General features: G+C 48.0%; 1 non-coding gene across 1 annotated transcript; it reads right to left on the reverse strand.

Moving 5' to 3' along the window:
* Positions 1 to 415: 415 nt before the first annotated feature.
* TRNAR-UCG (transfer RNA arginine (anticodon UCG)) lies at positions 416 to 500 on the reverse strand. The gene has a single exon. It is a non-coding gene; the product is annotated as a tRNA-Arg (tRNA).
* Between the last annotated feature and the right edge of the window lie 18,315 nt (positions 501 to 18,815).

An 18,815-nucleotide genomic window follows, 5' to 3' on the forward strand; every position in this document is an offset into this window, starting at 1 on the left:
CAGCGTTGGGCTCCGAGTCAGGCTCCTTGTTGGGGTCTGAGCTGGGCACGGAGAGGTTCTCTCTGTGCCCCTCCCCTACTCTCTCTTTCTCTCTCTCTCAAAAGAAAAAAACTATCTGAGTGACTCTGGGGTGCCTGGCTCGCTCAGTCAGTGGAGAGTGCGACTCTTGATCTCAGGGTCGTGAGTCTGACCCCCCTCCCCCCACATTGGGCATGCAGCCTCCTAGGAAAGAAAATAAAATATAAAATAAAATAATAAAAATCTGAGTGATTCTTTTTTTAATTTTTAAATTTTTTCTTTAATGTTTATTTATTTTTTGAGACCGAGAGGACAGAGCATGAACGAGGGAGGGGCAGAGAGAGAGAGGGAGACACAGAATCCGAAGCAGGCTCCAGGCTCTGAGCTGTCAGCACAGAGCCCGACGCGGGGCTCGAACCCACGACCTGCGAGATCATGACCTGAGCCGAAGTCAGACGCTCATCCAACTGAGCCAGCCAGGCGCCCCCCAAAATCTGAGCGATTCTAATGCATCTGGGGTTGAGAACCACGGGGCTACACGGGACTGACTCTTCCCCATTACATTGCCACCCCTTGGTCCTGGCCTTCTATCCACTTTCGCTGGCCTTTCAGAAGTGCGCCGATACTGCCAGCTTGTCCACAGAGGGTCTAACAAATGGGAGCAACGTTTGAAAGCCTACGGATCATGCCTTTTAGAACAAAAGTGTGCAGGACCTAAGTGACACAGGTGTTCCTCATTTCGCTGTACATAGACGTGTCTGGTGAACACTCTCTGAACCGCATTGCAAGCAAAACAGCAATTCTGAGAGACGTTTACTAAATGCCTTGCTGTTATTACGTGGGGTGGTAGGAAAAGCACCCTCGTTTGGAGCCATAAACGTGGGGGTTCTTGCTTCTGTCCGCCTGCCAGCTAGCTCTGGGAGACGGAGAAAGTTCCTTCGCCCACCTGGACCGCAATTTCCTTACTTGTAGGAAGGACGCGGGTGTAGGATTTGATAAAATTTGAAGTTCCCTGCGCTACGTACCGTGTGGGGGTCATGACATTGCTACTCTGTCGAAGCCTCGCACGATCCAGCTGTAGGATGACTGTGTCATTTAACCAGTGGCTTTGCGTGACAATATGGTTGTCTCATTATAAAAGAAAATGCTCTAAAAACACAAAAGGCTGTTGGTCCTAAATAAAAACTAGGTCAAGCGCTCTCTCTCCTTTTAAGAACACCCTTTTAAAAACAATCTGAGTGAATTTAGAGAGTCTAATGCTTACAGTTGGACGTTAATTATAGGTTCTTTCACTGACATGTGTGACCTTGGCTTTCAATTATTCAGGAGTGGCCAGTACAGAACCTAAAGTGGGCTGTTGACACAAGAGGCTGGGAAATGAGGTAACCCTTCTCTCTTTTCCCCAAATCAGAATGCCTTGATCAGCGTTTGGTGTAGGTATTAAGGACACATTCATTTTAGAGAAGGTTAATTGAGTCCAATGGCGTAAGTCTGGCGTTTAGGTATTATTCACACTTGCTGAGAGAGCGTATTAGAGGGAATCTCAGAGAGGTTCGTACCGGGTTGGGGCTTGTACAGAATAGATGTCAAGAGGCCCCCGTGCTGGCGCGGAAGCTGCGGGGTTTACTGAAGGGCCCATTTCCGGCCTGGTAGCAGCGGGCCGCGAAGGGCCGGGAACGGCAGGTGCACCGTGACAAACCAGCTGACCCGCGCTAGGCTGTCACGGCAAAGCCGGCCCCTCTGGGCCTAATCCTGCCCGGGAATCTGAAGCAGGAGGCCTCACTTAGCGGTATGGATCGTCCTGTGATTCCTAGCTGCGGTCGGAAGAGCCCGGGGGCCCGGGAAGGGGGCGGGGGGGGGGGGGGGGGAGATGTCCCAGAGGAGGCATCAGAAAAGCAGGGGGAGCCCCGCAGGCCAGGGACCCAGCACGGCCCCCTCCTCATGCAGCCCGAGAGGCTGAGCTTCCCTACGGAGCGCCGTGTGGGTTTTTCGTGGGGAAATGTCCTGTGGCAAAAACAAACAAAACAACTCTTCCAACCCCACCGGAGGGAATTCCTAGCTAATTCCACCCGGAGGGAGTGAATGCATCAGTGTCTAGTCCTGGGGAGAATTCGTTCTATTCGGTCTCCTGGAGCACACGGCGGAGACACTCGGAGGATATACCCTTGTCTGTAAAGACGTGATTTACTTTGTAAAAGCAACATAGTGAAGAAGCCTGTCTCACTGTTTGCCTCGGGCCTTGATGGGTGGTCAAGACGGGTGGTCAAGGCCACCCGGAACTTCGGAGGAAGTTCAAAGATGAAGTGGGGGCTCCCTCCCCCCGCCATCCCGTCCCCTTGGGAGCCAGGCCAGTTATGGCTTTTCTCTCCCTTCTCTTTTGCTAGGGGACACTGCCTGGGGAGACGGTCTCTTTAGAGCCGTAACGTTGCAAGGAGTCCTCGCAATGGGACACATGCCTCCAGAAAGTTCACAGGTGCAGCCTGTGAGAATAGTATGTTCCAGCTCAGGGGACTTAACAGCCCGAATCCAACGGCTCCTGGCACAGTTGTTTCCAGAGTGCCATCCCTGTGTCAGGGAAGGCTTTCTGCCCCATTGCAGTCCTGTCTCAATGGTCAGGTGGTTTTAGATTTGCTTCCCCGACCCCACCCTCCTCCAGCTGTAATAGGAGCTGGTCCACGGAGATCAGGTTTCCATCCCTACACTGTGTTTCGTTCCTTCTGCCTCAATGTTTCCTGTGTTTTCCGAGCCTGTGACAATCCCATCGAAGCCTTGGCCCCCATCTCCGTGACATCAGGCAGGAGTTCCCTTATCTCAAGAGGGAGGCCCTGGGCTTGCTTCCTAAGGAAATGGCTTTGGGGGTAACTAAGGCGTTTTGACTCTTTGGGGTTAGTTAGGCCCGGACACAGGGGTGCCTCATTGTTTGCACAATGTATTTCTGAAAACGAGAGAGGACGAACTCAAATTTCAATCCACCACTTTCAGAGGAGGGGGAGGAAAAAAAGCAAAACATACATCTGAAGTTGCCTCAATTTCTCCGATGGGTTTGGATTTTTGTAAGCCCCATACTTCCTGCATGGGTGACAAGGTCACACGTGGATACCCACGGACTGTGGTCCAATCACAGACCTCGGGCGTCAGGTGGAGCGTTTCCTCTCCCCCTCCCTGAACGTTTCCAGTTGTTCCTCTGTCCTTCTGCCCCCCCTGCAGGGAGAGCCGGACTCCCTTGTAGTTCTCTGTGTTCGTTAACTTTCCTCTTACCTGGGCTCCTGAGGTAGGCTCTTGCATTGTTCCCTGTGGGTCAGGCTGTTCAGAAGCTGGTGGCTGGAAAGGTTAGTGCTGGGGGCTGGGCTGATGCAGGATCCTGCTGGTTGGTGATGGTTTGGCCGAGCCTAGCAGGATGGCGGGGGTGGAAGCCGGTGGATTCATGTGGGTGTCTTGTTTGTCTGAAGGAAGAAGGGGGACGGGATCTATTTTTGTCACGACTCATGGTTCACAACAGCTTTCTCTCAGCAGACGATTTCCGAGCTTTGGGCAATTTCAGGGATCTCGGTTATGCAAACTTTCTTGGAGAAGAGACCCCCGTCTTTACAGGATGACCCATGGGGGCCGGCGCTTCTGGACCCGCTTCTCTGAGGAGTGTGGCCACTGAGGGGACAGAGCTTGCTGGTGATCACAGTCACTTGCCAGTTTTTTAATTTTGAGGGCGGGGTGGGGCAGAGAGAGAGGGAGAGACAGAGAATCCTAAGCAGGTTCCACACTGTCAGTGCGGAGCCCGATGCGGGGCTCGAACTCACGAGCCATGTGCCTTCCCTTCTCACTAACTCTCCGCACATTCCCTATGGTCTGTCGTTGGGGCCTCCTTGCGTTGCTCCTCCCACCTCAGTGCTGCATTGGAGGTGGTGGGTCCCATTGGCCAAAGCTGACCTCAATGTCCATGTAACCCAGAGGGGACCGTATTAAGATATTATGATAATAGGAAGCACAGGTCCTGCCCACTGTCATTAACCTTGACTCACGCTCCATTAGGGATTGCTCGTACATGTTATTGTTCTCCAGAATCAGGTCCTCAGCATCTCTCTCATACTACGTACTCCTTGGGCTATGTCGTCTATTCCTGTGGATCTAATTTCCACCTAAGTTGCAGAAGGCCTTCTAAATCTACGATTTGAGCTCCCTTCCAGACATGGAGAGTCGCGGATCTAGCCACCCCTTCTCACCTCCACGTGGGTGCGGTACAGCTGCCTTGAGTTTCACATATCTGACATTCAACTCATTCTCTTCCCCCAGCCAGCGGTTTCTTCTGTGCTGCTTCTTCTCCTGGAGGGGGCTGCGTTCTCCTCACCTACCTAGAAACTCAAGAGAGAAATTTAGTTGTCAGCCCAAACCCTTACCTCCTCCCCTACACCATCCCTCCTTCGTGTCACTGCATGCTTCAAACAACCTCGGTGGTTTTCCATCCCCTGCAGAATGGAGTTGAAACTTTCTCTTGTAGCACAATAGGCCCTTGTTATCAGGTCCCTGCATATGTACATGTGATCCTTGAACTTGCGTTAGCCAAGTGTAACTTCTGGCAGCTTTCTGAATTAGCTACTTGTGTGTGTGTGTGTGTGTGTGTGTGCACTGAGCCTTTACACACTGTTTTGTAAGGCTTTGCAAAGCTGGGAACACCCTTCATTCCCTTTTCCCCCAGCTAATTTCTCTTGCTTCCTTAAGTCTGCTGTGGTGTCATCTCCAGAAATCCCTTTCTCCACAACAATGCCCCATGATGGGAATTAGCAGTCATTAAATTCTGTTAGAGGCTTAGCACTCTGAATATATTTACGTATGTCATCTTTTCTCTGACTTTTTTTCAACAGCCCTGTAAAGAAGGTATTATTGCCCTGGTTTAATAATACAGAATCTGGGTTCCCAGAGGCAAGGAAGTCAGGGAGCTGGTTAGAAATGCAAATTCTCGGGGCGCCTGGGTGGCTCGGTCGGTTACGTGTCTGACTTTGGCTCAGGTCACAATCTCGCGGCTTGGGAGTTCGAGCCCCGTGTCAGGCTCTCTGCTGTTAGCACGGAACCCACTTTGGATCCTCTGTCTCCCTTTCTCTCTGCTCTTCCCCTGCTTGTGCTCTCCCTCTCTCTCAGAAATAAATAAACATTAAAAAAAAGTGACTTCTCAGGCTCCATCCGTGGCAGAGCCAACCCGAATCTCTGGGGGTAGGACCCAGCACGCTGTGTTGTAGGAGTCCTTGGGTGATTCATGCACACTGCAGTTCGAGAATCACTGCACCCAGAGTTGAAGCGATCGCATGGTTGATGGAGAGAGCAATTCTGGAGGGGCTGGCCCAGAGGAAAGCACCTTTCTCCCAAGTGCTTGGAAACCAACTCAATGCCACTGAAAGGAGTAAAGTTACGATCTGAAGAGGGAAATTAACTGGAAAATGAATCAGAGCACCAGGGTTAGGTAGGCCCATGCAAGTTACCATTGAACACACTGCTGAGTGTTAGGAAAATCCTCTTTGAGACCATGACTGCAGACACATAGGATCTTGTCTGGCAAAACAATTTAGTCTTAAAGGGTCCCCTGGAAAGGAGGGCCTTGGAGGTAGACTGTCCCAAGTAGGAATCGCCTTTTTTTCCAGCCTCCCGCAGTCCCCCCTGGGCTAGCAATGTCTCACTCCCTAAACAGGACTGGTGTTGGGTCCAGCTGGAGTTTGGGGGATAATTCAGGAGTATGTGCTCTTTGTTGGGAGTCTCTTGAAGGCATGTACGCATCTCTAAAAGTGAACTTTCAGGGGCGCCTGGGTGGCTCAGTCGGTTAAGCGGCCGACTTCGGCTCAGGTCATGATCTCGCCGTCCGTTGAGTTCGAGCCCCGCGTCGGGCTCTGTGCTGACAGCTCAGAGCCTGGAGCCTGTTTCCGATTCTGTGTCTCCCTCTCTCTGACCCTCCCCCGTTCATGCTCTGTCTCTCTCTGTCTCAAAAATAAATAAATGTTAAAAAATTAAAAAAATAAATAAAGGTGAACTTTCAGGTCAACAAGAGACATTTGGGGAGTAGGAAGCCCCAGTTGAAAAAGATGACTGCTGGGGCACCTGGGCAGCTCAGGCTGGTTAAGTGTCCAATTCTTGATTTCACCTCAAGTCATGATCTCACGGTTTGTGAGCTGGAGCCCCGTGTTGGGCTCTGTGCCGACAGTGCGGAACCTGCTTGGGGCTCTCTCTCTCTCTCTCTGTCCCTTCCCTGCTTGTGCTCTCTCTCTTTCTCAAAACAAATAAATAAACTTAAAAAAACAAGATGACCACCAAGTGGGTCAACTTGAAGATCAGACCCTGGCTATGGCCAACAAGTGGTCCAGCGTATATTCCAGACTACATACAGGTTCCAAGTCGTCATCTACCGTTGCTGCTACTAAAAGGCAAAATAAATAACTGCCATCCATCAGCATCACTTTACAGGGACAGATACTGATATTTACAGAGGTAAAGCAATTTGTCCCAACCTATATTCTGGGGCGATGAAGAGGTCTTTGCATAGTACACAGAGTAAAATAGAAGGGAGAAAATCAGTTTTCCCCCCCACTGAGCTCTAAGAGAATCAAAATCAACCCCAAAGTTGGCATTTCCTTCCGTCATGAATGTAAGTACCCGTATCCATGTCAGTAATGGGGAATGAAGTCCCTTCCCTATCATATTATGGTTGTTGTGAATATCGGGACATGTCCTCCACACTCAGCGTTACATCAAAATATTGGCACTTACTAAACTCGCCTCTAGATCTTGTTACTTAATGTGCTAACGGGGGGGCGGGGGGGGGGGGTAAAAATACTGCCATAATAAATTTATTTTTAAGCATCAGGAAAATTTTGACCACCTTTTCAGTTATAGTTCAGCAAAATTTGTTTCCTAGGTCGTCTTCTAGATTGTGTGCAATAAAAAGACCTCATGTAGGGAAACAGCCCCTGGGCTTTACCAGATTCATAATATTAAAAAAAGAAAAGAAAGAGGGGCTCCTGGGTGGCTCAGTTGGTTAAGGGACCGACTCTTGGCTTTGGCTCAGGTCATGATCTCATGGTTCATGGGTTTGAGCCCCGTGTTGGGCTCCATGCTGTCAACACGGAGACTGCTTGGGATTCTCTCTCTCCCTCTCTCTGCCTCTCCCCCATGCTCTCTCTCCTTCTCAAAATAAATCAACTTAAAAAAAGGGAAGATCCCCATGAGAGGTGGAGTTGGAAGCCACACCCAACTCCACGGGTTCCAAGTCATCTCCCCTTCATACTACCCCCTGCCTTGGTCCAACCTGGCGATACCCAGAGCCATTGCCAACACAGAAGTAGGCCATTAAGCACAAGGGAGAATGGCTGGGGATGTGGAGAGCTGTGCAGGTCTTAGTCGCACGCTAGCTGAGTTCTGCTGATGCATCCGAAATGCCTTGGTGGTTTGAGAACAAATCTATAAGCTCCTTCTCTTATTACCTCTGACGGGGGAATTGCAAAATCATTGCCAACGTTCGTAATATTTGTATTGAGTGCCAATATGTTGGTTTCCATCCTGATGCCTTAAGACAAATTCAGTAAATATCCACGTAGCATTGCAATGCACAGACATCATGGTTGGTGTGGGACTAAAGGAGGAAAAGACTGGAGCCTACGCTTCAGGGACACAATCCAATCAAAATATAGGCAAAACCTGTATTTAGGCAATGGGAAAACAGTGGGGCTTGGGATTAACCCATGTAGCTGTGGAAGTTAGGGGTGGGAGAGGCTCATTCTGACGAGCATAGGGTGGGGGTGCCTAAGGAAGAGAAGGGATTGGTTAGAAACATGAAAGGTAAGCAGAGCAGGTGGACTTGGGAGATGGGGGGAGGGCTGTAGCCTAATAGCCAAAGGTAGAGTGTTTTTGTAAAAATCACACGTTCCATATGTAAATGTCAAACTCTTTGCAATGGCTTACAAGTCCGTATGCAGCCTGGAGTCCATGACCTCTCCCCACTCTTTTCCTGCTTTCTCCCCTTTGCATACCCTAATCCAGCTGCACTGGCCCACCCTTGCCCTTCTTTGTGCAAGCCAGACCTGCGCCTGCCCCAGTGCCTTTGCATTTGCCATTCGTTCTGCATAAAACACTCTTCTCCTGGATATCCGGGATGCCCACTCAAGTCCTCATCTTTTTTATGTCTTGGGCCAGATGTTACCTTCAGAGGAAGGCTTTCGACCACCCTACTTAAAATTTCAACCCCCCACCCCCACCGCCCGTCCCTATCCTGGCACACCACCCCATTTCCTGCTTTAATTTTCTCTAAAATACTGATTATCACTGACCTACTCTATCAGTGGTTCTTGTTGAAACTGGAGGTCTTGTTGAAACTGCTGGGCCCCATCCCCAGGTCTCTGGTTCAGGAGGCCTGATAATGTGCATTTCTAACATGGTTCCCATGGGATGCTGAGGCTGCTGGTCTAGAGACTCACTTTGAGAACCAGGGCGCTATAAATCGAACGTACTTATTGATTGCCTCTCTCCACTAGAATGTAAGCTGCTTATAGCAGCAATCTTTGCAGACAAAGATTTTGTTCATTTCTGGATCCCAGTGCCAGAACAGTGGCTAGAACATTCAGACATATTGGTTAAGTAAAGGGCATGTCAGGATGCTGGGATGTGTGCAGTGGGGGGAAGTCTGAAAGAGAAAGTTTGGGCCATATTCTTAGCATATTGTTACAGTAATAACACTATTATTATGAAGCCAATACGTATCATAAAACAACCATCATAGATTATTTGCACTATGCCAGGCCATTTAACAATAAAGTTCAGAGAGACTCTTAGGTCTATGTGATTTGCCTAAGATCACACAGGACATGTAATAAATAGTTCAGTTGGAATTTGGATTTTAACTTAGGTCTATCTTACTGCAAAAGGGTGGCTTTATACTCAGGAGAACAGTGTGGAGTTTCCCTAAAGAATTAAAAATAGATCTACCCTATGACCCAGCAATAGCACTGCTAGGAATTTACCCAAGGGATACAGGAGTGCTGATGCATCGGGGCACTTGTACCCCAATGTTTATAACAGCACTTTCAACAATAGCCAAATTACAGAAAGAGCCTAAGTGTCCATCAACTGACGAATGGATAAAGAAGATGTGGTTTATATATACAATGGAATACTACTTGGCAACGAGAAAGAATGAAATCTAGCCATTTGCAGCAACGTGGGTGGAACTGGAGGGTATTATGCTGGGTGAAGTAAGTCAGGCAGAGAAGGACAGATATCATATGTTTTCACTCATATGTGGATCTTGAGAAACTTAACAGAAGACCATGGGGGAACGGAAGGGGAAAAAATAGTTACAAACAGAGAGGGAGGGAGACAAACCACAAGAGACTCTTAAATACAGAGAACAAACTGAGGGTTGATGGGGGTGGGGGAGAGGGGAAAGTGGGTGATGGGCATTGAGGAGGACACTTGTTGGGATGAGCACTGGGTGTTGTATGTAAGCGACGAAGCATGGGAATCTACCTCAAAAACCAAGAGCACCCTTTACACACTGTATGTTAGCCAATTTGACAAACAATTATATTTTTTTTAAAAAAAGGTGGCTTTAAACACTATGCTACAAAGTCATCTAATGATTGGATTTTTGAATTTTTTATTTTGCAATGGTTTTAGATTTCCAGAAGAGCTGCAAAGATGCTGTAGAGAGTCCCCATATAACCTCCATGCAGCTTCCTCTAGTGTTGTCTTACGTAACCATGGTACGTTTTTCAAAACTAGGAAATTAAAGTTGGTACGATGCTATTAACCTACCTATAGACTTTATTCGGATCTCACCTATTTTTCCATTAATATGTCCTCATCTGTTCTGGGATCGAATCCAAGGTCCTGTTGTCTGGCAAGTTTCAGAGCCTCACTGTGGACAAGTTTGAATGTGGGTAATATGAGGTGCTGAAGCTACCGAGATGGCCGAGACGCCACGCAGTCCTTGAGATGCATACAGCAGGGACACAGACACAGACATAAAGGGTTTCACTAGACAAGGTCTAGGCAGACGGGCAACCTGCTCTCAGGGTTTAGGAAGGCTTCTCGGGAGAGTAGGTGGGAGGAATAGTGTGAGTAGGTCTCCAAGGCACCAAGAATCAGCAGAGGGAAAGGCCAGAGGGTGGTGGTAGAGGGGAAGAAACCAGAAGAGCCCGGTCAGGAACTGCCAAAAGCGGAGACATAACGCATCGGTGCCAGGGACTAGCAAGGCTCTCTTCTAGGGGCCAGTGTGGTCAGGTGTATGTGTGAGCTGGAATCTTCTGGCGGGAGCACGGAGGTCAAATGTTTACCCTTTGATGATGAATTGTCTAGCACCTTGTCATTTTGTCATACTTGCAATATGGAAGGCAGGAGAGCCTCATGGGCTCCGGAAAGAAATCGTTGAGTTGGAATCTCACGGGACTCCACCACTTTCTACCTATGTGACTTGGAAGGTTGCTTGCTTTTCTGTGCCTTGCATTTCCCATCTGCAAAACGGGGAAATACTAGTAATCCTCTCATAGCGTTGGCAGGATTAAGTCAAATGGTGGCTGGAAGGCCCTTAGCATAATGCCTGCGTGCAGAGAGTAGTCAGTGAACATCAGCCGTTAATCAATGGTGAATCTACTTTGCATCTTGCTTATATTTCTTAGATAAAATCTGAGACACCCGAATAACAGCTTTGAAGACAGCTTTCACGTATATAAGTCTCATGACCACTCCAGGATAATTTATCGTGCCCATTTTATAGCTAGAGAAAGCAGGACAAAGCACAGCAAAGTTGAATGATAAAACTAAGAGCACCTGACAGTCAAGTTGAAGAGCAAGTCTTTGGTCTAAATTCCCAGATTCCTTATGCTGCTTATGCTGCTACTGAGACATTGGCCAAAGTCCATTAACGCTAAGGACCAGTTAGACAAATGAACTGTCTGCTTTTCAGATCTTGTCCAGAAGATCAGCCTTTATGAGTAGTTTTACCACACACGACATTTTATGAGTCTGCTTTCCTGTGGTGACATATCAGACTTGTGAACCTTGAAGCAACTCATTTGCTTCATTTGCTGTATTTAGTGCATTTCATTTACTGAGGGATGAAGAGCCCCCAGAGTTGACAAATGGTTAGCTGTCATAAACATGGCTCAACTATTTGGGTATTGGAGACGGGTCTCAGGGATGCAGCAGGCCAGTATCCATTGTCTATGTGGCCTTGGGTGAATTGCATAAGGCCCAGGAGCCTCAGTATACGCATCTGTAGAAAGGGGATTCTTTTTTTTTTTTTCAACGTTTATTTATTTTTGGGACAGAGAGAGACAGAGCATGAACGGGGGAGGGGCAGAGAGAGAGGGAGACACAGAATCGGAAACAGGCTCCAGGCTCCGAGCCATCAGCCCAGAGCTTGATGCGGGGCTTGAACTCACGGACCGCGAGATCGTGACCTGGCTGAAGTCGGACGCTTAACCGACTGCGCCACCCAGGCGCCCCAGAAAGGGGATTCTGATACTGCCCTCCTAAGTTTGTGGGGAGGTATTGAAGACACATGCATTGTGCAGATCTTGCCATTCAGATAGGGTTCTTCAAGTATGCGTTCTCTTTCCCCACACCATCCCTGTTCTCCTTTCTGATGGCTGTAGGTTATCTTTCACAAAGGCCAGGTTAGGGAATGGTCTAGATGCACAGAAAACACTAAAAAGTGAAAATTTACCAGCGATTCTTAAATGTTAGGCAGGGAGAGACCTTACAAATCGGTGTCTGGGCAGATAATAAAACCAAGATGTGTTTTTCTCCATTAAAAACTCCGAGCAGCCAGAATCGCCCATTGAATACTGCAAATCTCGTTTTAACTACGTTTGGATTTTATTTGTGTTACCGGGGCTGAAATTGTCATTGCGTGGGTGACTTCAAGTGTCTCCACGGGCCTGATGTCGCCGTGGAGGACAGTGACTGTCCAATTAGGCTGGACAGGCCCCATCAAAGCGTGAGTCCTGGTAACTGCGGGCCTTACCGACTGATTGGCTCAGGCCCAGAGCCGAGTCCCCTATGACACCCGTGCCGAAAAGGTGTTCCATGCGGTTTCAAATATATACAGACATAAAAAGGAACAGCCAGCAACGGTTGCAAGACAACCAGTCACCAAAGTCATCTCAAGGGCTCTTGTGCGCACACACACTGGTGAGCGGTCCTACCTTCCAAGCTGAGCTCTTAGAGGGGCACTTGTCAGAAACCACTTTCTCCTGAATGGCCTGCGTCTCAGGGGGGCCTCCCGTTCCACCGAAGGAGGGAGCAGAGAGGCACTGGCTGTGCACCATTGTGGCAGAGCTCCTGGTCATCAATATTTGAATAGAGGCCCCTGAGCAGGTGCACCGGCTGCGGGAAGTGCCCGTGTCCTCCCCTTCACGTGGCCTCCTCTCTCATGCTGCCGGAATACGCTGCCTAATCTCAAGCACCCAGAAGAGAACAGGTCAGTGAGAAGGAGCCCACGCCAGCCAGCCAACCCGTGCCCAGACATGCTATCTTGTTCTACAGACTTGGAGCTATCTGATGGTGCTCGTAACCTGGCCAGCACATTCAGCCACGCACTGGGGCCGGCAGGGGGTTCAGGGCCATGTGTCACTTACCTTCAGGGACTGGCTAGTCTTACAGGCTTTTGCTCTCATGTTTGAAATGAGTTTGAGATCTGCCCCCCAACATTGGATAAACGCCCTCCCCACGTTGCATGGGCTTTACGCTGCCATCCACGTTCCCATTGTCATGAAAACCCACAGCTTTTGGCTAATATATACCAGTAACTGATAACCAAAGGGTCCTCCTATCCATCCCAGACTTATTTATTTCTATGTATTGACCTTAATACGGAGAGTGGGCATCGGAGGACCTGTCTTCCAGCTGTTTCCGTCTCTAGTCAACTAAAACGGATAGAAAAGTCATTTTGCCTCTTTCTGTCTCCGTTTCTGAATCCATCAAATGGAGATAGTTATCTGCTTCGTGTACCCTCTAAGAATTTGATGGAGACAAAGTAGGATCATATATATTACAAGGATAGCTTAAAAATGAGAAAGTATAAACTGGGGTGCCTGGGTGCCTCAGTGGGGTGAGCGTCCAACTTCGGCTCAGGTCATGGTCTCACGGTTTGTGGGTTCGAGCCCCCGTGTCAGGCTCTGTGCTGACAACTTGGAGCCTGGAGCCTGCTACAGATTCTGTGTCTCCCTCTCTCTCTCTCTGCCCCTCTCCCACTTCTGCTCTCTCTCTCTCTCTCAATAATAAACATTAAAACAATTTTTTAAAACAAATTAGAAAGTATATAAAAATGAAGGTGGTGGCACAGTTTTAATAACAAAGCATAAGGGCTCCTGGATGGCTCAGGTAGTTAAGTGTCCAACTCCTGATATCGGCTCAGGTCATGATCTCACGGTTTGTGGGTTCAAGCCCCGAGTTATGCTCTGCACCGGCAGTGGGGAGTCTGCTTGGGATTTTCTCTCTCCCTGCACCCCCCCCCAACCGCCACTTGCACGCACACTCTCCCTCTCTTTCTCTCTCAAAATAAATACACTTTAAAAAAGGAGAAAAGCATAACTGCTTTGGATTCCACTTAGGCCAAATTTGTGACTATCCAGAAGGGGCAGTGCAAAAGTTTACCTTTGCCCTGTTATGAAAAAAGGATGCATTAAATAATTAAACAACATGAATAATACATGAGGGATATGTTTAACCTACATACGCGAACAATCAGATTTCACAAAGTTAGCAGCACTCATTTGCAAATTAAAAATTGATGCCATTCTTCCGCGTTCTCTGCAGCAAGTCTTGGAGTTTCTTGACTTAGCAACACTTAGCTGTTAAAATCAGAAACACGGAAAGGAACGGTTAGCTCACCTAACCCAAAGTTCTATTTTATTTTATTTTTTTTACTATTTTAATGTTTATTTATTTTTGAGAAGGAGAGAGGCAGAGAAAGAGGGAGACACAGAATCCAAAGCAGGCTCCAGGCTCCGAGCTGTCAGCACAGAGCCCGACGCGGGGCTCCAACCCGTGAACCGTGAGATCATGACCTGAGCCGAAGTCGGCCACTCAACTGGCTGAACCACCCAGGCGCCCCACAAATGTGTCTTTTCTTAAAGTGGAAACTTCCACAAGACCACAGACTCACCTGCTTGGGTGAAACAAACGTTTGCTTGAGTATTACCTCACTTTCTCCCTTGAACAGCCAAGGATCCAGGTTTTACAGAGGGCCTGAGTCTAAAGCTCTTTAGACTGGGGGAATCAAGAGAAAAAAAAAAAAAAGAATCAAAATTATGAGTAAAAACTTGTTACAAATATAAATGTTTATTTAGAAAAGAATCACAATAAATTTAAAAAATTGACACATATCAACCACATAAAATATTCTTACTAACTGCTTTATGACTTATATTATTATTGCCTTTTACTAACTGCACACCTTTAGAATCTTTTTCTTTTAAAAACGTCTGTTGGCTGCGAACCTTCTCATTACCTCTTCATTTGATTATAGTTTTGTGATCTCACAATCTCAAGAGAGAAGAGTCAATATTTCCTTCCTTCCTAAAGCCTCTAGAGTGATTGGTCAAAAATATTTCTTTATCGTTGCTACTTTACAAACTTTCCTTTTAGCTTCCCAACTTGTTATTGGTAATGTCATGTAAATGTTTACGATTGTATTCAAATTTGAGAAAACTTTTCTCGTTTCCCTCACTTGTGAACTGTTATAAGATACTTGCTTTGTTGTTCTGCTTGGAGTACATGCCCTATAAATACAGGAATTCTCATAAATCCTGTTTGTCACAATTGCTATTAAAAATACCAGCAATGGAGCACCTGGGTGGCCCAGGCGGTTGAGCATCTAACTTCGGCTCAGGTCTTGATCTCGCAGTTCGTGAGTTCGAGCCCCGCATCAGACTCTGGTGACAGCTCAGAGCCTGGAGCCTGCTTCAGATTCTGTGTCTCCCTCTCTCTTTGCCCCTCCTCTGCTCTCACTCTCTCTCTCTCAAAAATAAATAGACATTAAAAAATAATAATAATAACGGCGACAAAAGGGGATTGATTTTTTGGAGTTGTATACACTCTTGTATCAGACACCTTCCTGATAAGAGAGGACTTCCAGTCTGATTAGGTGTTGGGAGAACAGAACCATTCACTTAACAATTTTCCGTATCTGATATTTGGAAGAGTTTTCCGTATGTTATCTCTGACTCCCTACATTTCGAACTTTATTTCTCCTCTACTCCTCATATATTTTATACCTGGTGGTGGGGCTACAAGACGTGTTCATATTTCCATATGACTCGAGGCGCTGCATCCAAGTACCAATATGGTGGACAAGTCAGCATAGTGGGTGATAGGAATGTTCTGGAAAGCAATTCTTTCTCCGGCTGACTGGCAGTAACATAACTGTACATGGAAGTGACTGTGACCTACACAAATATATGCTTCTAAACCCAAACTAAACTCATCCTTCACTTACCTTCCCTTTAACTGGGTTCCAAAAATCCCTCCAATGTCGCCCCATCTGAAGAGTTACGTCAAAGAGTGGGAATCTGAGTAAAAGAGGCAGCATTCTTAATCAGTTGCAATGCAAATGTACTGTTTTTGCAAATTTTACAACATATGGCCATGTGAACCCCTTGGTAAAACCCTGCAGGGCCTTGGAAGGGGCCAATGCAGATGAGAGTCCTGAAGGTTAAGCTGCATTGACTTTGTGGTCAGGGCGAGGTCTCTGCTGCTTGGAAGACAGAGAATTGTGGCTCTCAACACTCTGGACAGGGCATGGCACATGCCTCTGAGGACGGAGGTGAGCGTGCTGTCTGGGCAAATGGACAAGCCAGGAGTCCGACATGCCTGGTCTAGAGGGGGCCAATGGTTTCCTCAGCGGGGTCCAGCGGAGCTAAGGGCAGCAGGAGCACAAGAGGATGTGTCCTGCTGCACTGGGCTCCCGGGGAGAAAGGATCAGTTGCTGTTAACAGGATGTGATCACGTCTGCTGGCCACTGCAGCCCATCTACCAGCCAAGACGCCCCTGGAAAAGCAACCCAGTAATCTCTTGAAATGACATCATTAAAAACCACTCTGTTACAGCGTAAACATAACATTTACATTTAAATGCGGACAGTTGCATCATAACAAATATGAATGTTCTGTAGACATCAAGTAACACACAGGGGACAGTCTGGTGACCAAAGGAAGAAAGCCTCATTAAAGGTAAAATTCTCAGGGTGCCTGGGTGGCTCAGTCCGTTAAGTGTCCAACTCCTGATCGCGGCTCAAGTCACGATCTCATGGTTTGTGAGATGGAACCCTGAGTCGGGCTCTGTGCCTACAGTGCGGAGCCTGCTTGGGATATTCTCTCTCCCTCTCTCTGCCCCTCCCCTGCTGGCACACTGTCTCTCCCAAAATAAACTTAAAAAAATATATACAATAAAGGTAAAGTTCTCATGGAGGGTTCGCATCCCCCACAAAGGGCTGTTGGCCTGGAGCCCCTTTAACAATCTATCCTAATGACTTGTTTCACTATGAACTTGAAGAAAAACAAAAAAAAATGATTTAAAATATCCTGAAATTCTGATTTTTCGGAGTCTGGTTTTTAACTTTGGGTTGGACTCAGCTTCTTTAAGGCAACGTGCCCCACTCCTGTTTTCCTGCCTTTCTTAACCTTCGTTTTTGCTTGTCTGGCCACGTAAGTGCTCTGGAGGTGGCCTTCCCTGCTCTCCCCCAGAAACAATTGCTCCCTGAGTAGAGCACTCAGCCCTTTGATCAGTTCTGGTCTTCACTCTGATGTCTGTACATGCCTGTCACCCCTGCTAGGGTGTACAATTTTGAGGGTAAGGACCAAGGTCTATCTTTGTATTCCCAGTCCCTGCAAGGTCAAGGCACAAAACTGGAGCTTGGTAACTACCAATGATGGCTCCACTCTTAACGCTTTTCTTAAGAGTCATAGTAATCATAGTCGCCTTGCTGTTGATTGGTTTAAGGGGAACATCCAATAGAAGTGTCTCTGATAACGGAAATGTGCTGGTGTGACTGAGGAAATGTTGATTCTCTTTTCTTTTTTTGTTATATTTATTCATTTTTGAGACACAGAGTGTGAGCGGGGGAGCAGCAGAGAGCGAGAGGGAGACACAGAATCCGAAGCGGGCTCCAGGCTCCGAGCTGTCAGCACAGAGCCCGACGCGGGGCTCGAACCGTGAGATCACGACCTGAGCCGAAGTCTGACACTCAACCGACTGAGCCCCCAGAGCGCCTAGAACTGTTGATTGTCTTGAATGCTAATGAATTAAAATGTAAGCGTCCATCGGCCCATCTGTTGGACAGTGCAGGCCGGCTAACTCAGGTGACTCAGGTGGGGCAGGTGACATACAAGGCAGGTCAGAGTTTTGTCGTCTGCAGGATACCGTCACGTCTGGGTGTGGGAGCCGGGTCGATGTGGCCATCCCGCAGCCTTGAGAGGAACGCACCGAGGACAAAGCTGACACACAGATGATGGCAGAGAGGACGGAGAGAGTGTGAGCCACGGACTCCAGCAGCTCTGGAGCTGCCCCAGCCGGGACTTCCTTACGTGTGGGAAAGGACACTGTCCTCACTGGTGAAGCCATTTTAGGTAGGATTTTTGGTGATTGCAGCCAAAAGCCTCAAAGGCGCCAGTGCTATTATGCTAATCAGGTGGGAAGAGGGGTCAGGATATACCATGTTCAGTGGGATTTGCAGACAACGTGTAGAGACTGTACATAAAGATGCAAGAAAAATACACAAAAAAGAAACCATTACAGAATCCCTATGCATCTGAAGTATGTGCTTTTCTCAGGCCAAAAACAGAGCTCATGAGCTGTTGTTGAGGGAAAAAGAGAAAGAATTCTGCAGAAGATATCCGTGGCTCGGGTCTAGCGAGGGCTTCTTTCACCCTTGCTTTCTTTTTTTATTTAAAAAAAATTTTTTTTAACTTTTTTTTTTAAATTTATTTTTGAGATGGAGAGAGACAGAGCATGAACGGGGGAGGGGCAGAGAGAGAGGGAGACACAGAATCAGAAGCAGGCTCCAGGCTCTGAGCCATCAGCCCAGAGCCCGATGCGGGGCTTAAACTCACGGACCGCGAGATCGTGACCTGAGGCGAAGTCGGACGCTCAACCGACTGAGCCATCCAGGCGCCCCTCACCCTTGCTTTCTTTACAGGACTCTGTGTTCTGCGGGGGACCATTCCGTGTGACCCCCAAATCCCTAGTCACCCAGGTGGGTCTGAGATGGGAGCCTGGCCAACAGGGTACACCACACCTTAAGCCACAGTGATTGACTGAGGAATGGGCATGCGAACGTTCACTAAGATTCGACATGTGGACAATATAGACAACGCAAGACACAAAGGGTGTTCTTTTTATCTTCCATCCCTGGGGTCACGAGCTGTAAGTTTTCTGGCCAGAGGAGAGGGCCCTTGGAGACTAAAGCCAGTCCCAGGACCCGGAGAGATGGGGGAGATAGACAGAGCCTGATGATACGATCTGAGCCCCCGGGTGCAGCCATGCCTCGAGCCCAGGTCCACCTTCAGACTTTTCATGTGCAGGGGGCCATTTTGTTCCTGATGTGCTGAGTGCCTTTCTGTGACTTGCAGCTGAGAGAGTCCTGACTGGTACAGTGGAGAATCAAATGGCAAGAGGGAGGCCCTGAATTTGGTGCCATGGTCAGAGTGGAGTCAGGGAAGAGAGATGTACAGGAGCCGGGAAGGAAGCAGGACCCTGCTAAGCTTCACGAGGCGGTCAGGTGCAGTGGACAGCCATCTGGAACCTGGACCCGCGTAGGTTTGGGACAA

The sequence above is a fragment of the Prionailurus viverrinus genome, chromosome C1, assembly GCF_022837055.1.
Source record: "Prionailurus viverrinus isolate Anna chromosome C1, UM_Priviv_1.0, whole genome shotgun sequence".
NCBI lineage: Eukaryota > Metazoa > Chordata > Mammalia > Carnivora > Felidae > Prionailurus > Prionailurus viverrinus.